We start from the raw sequence: 3,944 nt of genomic DNA on the forward strand, positions 1-3,944 counted from the left end.
TTATCAAGTTTATTACCCCCATGACTAATCCAATGCTCTTAACTGGCCAGACCTTTCACTCAAATCTGCGAGTTCACTACCAATGGACTCTTCATGACAGGCTCTAGGCCCCTAATGGGTTGCAATATGATTCTTATGTTAAGAGGCCAGAGAGACAAGAGCAGCATATATTTGTTATAATACATCCTATATTATATATATTGTGAATATTGATTGATCTATTACTCTTTCCTTGGTGTCACTGATTCTGACGGGGGATAACACTCAAAAAACAAGAAAAAAGTATTTTACAGTTGATTTGAATTTGAGAAAGGACTCCATAATAGAGAAATTCTGGGTCTTAATTAGTTACATGCATTTACATTAATCAGAAGGGTAAATTACATGGAGCCATTCACACTGGCTCTTGGCTCTATTAGTGTTAACTGACACAAGAATTCAATAACATGATTGCCAACCAACTATGCAATCAATGCTGAAATCTGTTAAATGACACAAGAATTAAATAACTCGAGTGCCAAAACAAAGGCCAATCAATAATTAAAGCGCTTGAGGTTTGATTGTGGCATGTGGACAGTGGCAGCAGATGGAAGATACAGTGGTATATATGGCTTCTCTGTAAACGTAAAGAAAGGGCACATTAACACTCGATAAGTTAGAACTACATGTAACTGTACAAAAGCAAATTGACAAGGGCTCAATTTATGATCAGGCAATTTACTGATTAACGCTGATGACTTATACAACAATGAATCAACGGAACTTAGCCCTTGAAAAAAAGCTGAAGATGGTGACCAAAGAATCCTCTAACCAGATGTTACCCTCACCATCTAAGGTAACCTGCCGGTTTTCAGTCCCTTGGGTAATTGACATTTGTGATATGTACCTGACTTTTCTCCAAATGAGATTCTTGCCTTTTGTTCCGATTTATTTTGTCTTTTCAATTTTCAAAGTGCACATAGATTTTATATTTTTCTCTTATAATAGTTCTCTTCTTTGCTCCCATTATGAAGGGAAAAATGTACTAAAGATTTATTAAAAATCCGTGAGATGACTTACCAAGTACACTGCATCAGTACATGATGCGCAGGAGGGCAGCGTTTCCAAATATAGTATATTTTTGTAATCGTAAATAGATACCCTGTAATAGCCTGAGGAAATAAAACAATATTCATTATATTTTTACCATTTGTCAAAAAATTATTTGACTTGTGAATGATTTCACTTATGATAACATAAATTTCGTATACATGGATGGTGATGAGAAAGATAGCTATTTATTTGCATATACCTGTATATATCACGTTGATTTATTGTAAAATTAAGTCAAGAAATACAAAAATGTTAAAATAAGTTAGAGGTACAAAACATGTGTGGTACTGAAGAATCTTTCTCTGCATGGGAAAGCAGCATCTGCAAATACGGAAGCAGCCGCAAAATATCCCGAGACCTTCAAGAAAATCATCAGGGACAAGTACTGGTGTGGATAGGGTTACCCTCATAGTGTAAGGGAATGTGACTGGCTGGCTTCATGCTGAAACCAGACCTCATTTATAAGGATACAAACCCCAGGGGCCTCAAGACTAAGAAGAGGCACTTGTTGCCTGTGTTTTGGAAACACAACCCCAAGTCCAGGATAAGCAAAGTCCTTATCTCTAACTGGCTCATTCAGAGCTTTATTCCTCAAGTCAGGCAATACCTGAAAGACTTGTGCATGGAGTTCAAGGTGGTGTTGATCATGGATAATGCTATAGTGGCCACCATATGGATCTTCATGACGAAAGAGTCCATCTCGATCCCTCCCTACCAACACCACCTCTCTCCTCCAGCCTATGCCAGAATGTGATCCATGCCCTCAAGGAACTCTACATCCAGAACTCCCTCCAGCATCTTATAAATCCAATGGACACTGACAGCGAATTTACGCTTAAGGAGTATTAGTGTAAATTCACGATTGCCATGTCTGACTGTCACCAACCGATGACATCACCGAGGATGAAGTCGGCGCCCTCATTGATGATCACTCTGACCCCATGGTGGACCAGGATTTAGAAGAGCTGATGAAAATGTTGGAGTGGGTAAAAACAATGATATGATATTTTCGATAATTGAGAGATATGTAATATTCAATGTTTTGAGATAATGTATTAATTTTCATATGTGATATGTACGACAACTGTTTTGCTCAGTGATTACTGAAGAGGTGAATTCTTGAAGAGTGGTGTTTCGAGAAGAGGCTTGAAGGCGAAGAGCTAGTTTATAAGTTTTGCGTCTCGTGCGTTCAACAGGGACGGACGGCAGGGGCGATACTGGAACGCGTATAGGTGTACTGATGTGTTTTGTGATTTTTCTAATGTATCACTGTGTAATTTATGATCTGCTCGGGATAAATACTTGTCCCTCACGTCTCCAAACGGAGAGTTATATTGTCTATTTGAAGTGACTATGCAATGCATATGTCTATATGAACATGGGCGAGTTCACATACTATTTTTGCACAGAATCTCTTCCTATTGCTATGATTGGATTGTCTCGCCTGATGATGGAACTTATTTCCCTAGTGACATAACCTTTATTCGTTCTGATGAACGCTACCATTTTATTGCGATCATGTGCCTATGTAGTATGATGCGTGCAGTATAGAGCCATTGTTTATTTATGATTCCGAGGGGAACATTACATTCTTGATTCATAACATGATTCTTTCATGATTTATGATATAGCATGTTTGATTGATGATACTGCTCTATTACATGGTTTTGATCATTACCTTTCCATTGCTGTGTTATCCTATTGCACGATTTTGATCTTTGCCTATTTCAATTGCTGATGTATTATCCTATTGCACGATTTTTGAATATTGCATTTTTTGATTGTATATATTACTTTAATTCAAGAGTGTGAACATTGCATCTTTTATGCAAGTGTTGTCTTATTTCCTGATTTATGCATTTTGCGTGTCCATGTCTTCTATTTTGGATGAGCATACTAAGTGATCACTCCGCGGCGCTAGGATGTATTATTGTTGTGAGCTAGACTCGAGTCGTAGCACTGCGAGCGAGTCTGCTGAGCCACAACCTGGAAGAACCACTCGCCCTGCCTCACCTGTCTAGACCTTTTCCGGGGGTAGAGGATGTCGTGAGAAAAATGTGTGCGCCATTTTTTCCGCGACTTAAATCTGCCGGGGTCCCGAGTCTGAAGTAGTGAAGATGAAAGCTGGTGGCAGGGGCGATGGTCCTTCCTCTCATGTATGATGTATTTGTGTATGCTTTTGAATCTGCTTTTGACAGTCATGGGAACTTCTTTCATATTTTATTTTATCATGTATTTTGTACTGAAACTGCTACATTAACTAATGATTAAGTGATACTTGAATTCTAAAATGCCTAACTGGCTATCACAGGTAGCATCAACCGCGAAAAGGCTCGTCCTTCATTTGCAAAGAATCCGAGAGGCAAGACTGTTTTTTTTAGTCTCCCATGCTCACGGTCAATTCTGCAATTCATTGTCACTTGTGTTCATAGTTTACTATTTCATCATGTTGTGTCAATCGTGCTTAATAGCTGACCTGTGTTAAAATGAGTATTGTTCCCCAGCTCGTGTTGTTGCTCTTTGGTAATTTTTCTATCATTTAGTGATTATTAAATTGAGCTGGTTGCGGATCTCTTAATGATCACTTGTTAGTTAAGTATTTAAGTGCTAATGAATCCCATTTTTTTTTTTTATTAATTGTATGAGAAGTCATGATATATATATATATATATATATATATATATATATATATATATATATATATATATCATGACTTCTCTTACAATTAATAAAAAAAATGGGATTCATTAGCACTCGAATACTATATACTAGATCTTAATTACTTTATTTAAACTTAAGGCCTTCATAATGAAAACAGTTGTGGATAAATATAAGCAACAAAATTAATATAT

The sequence above is a fragment of the Macrobrachium nipponense genome, chromosome 6, assembly GCF_015104395.2.
Source record: "Macrobrachium nipponense isolate FS-2020 chromosome 6, ASM1510439v2, whole genome shotgun sequence".
NCBI classification, from domain to species: domain Eukaryota; kingdom Metazoa; phylum Arthropoda; class Malacostraca; order Decapoda; family Palaemonidae; genus Macrobrachium; species Macrobrachium nipponense.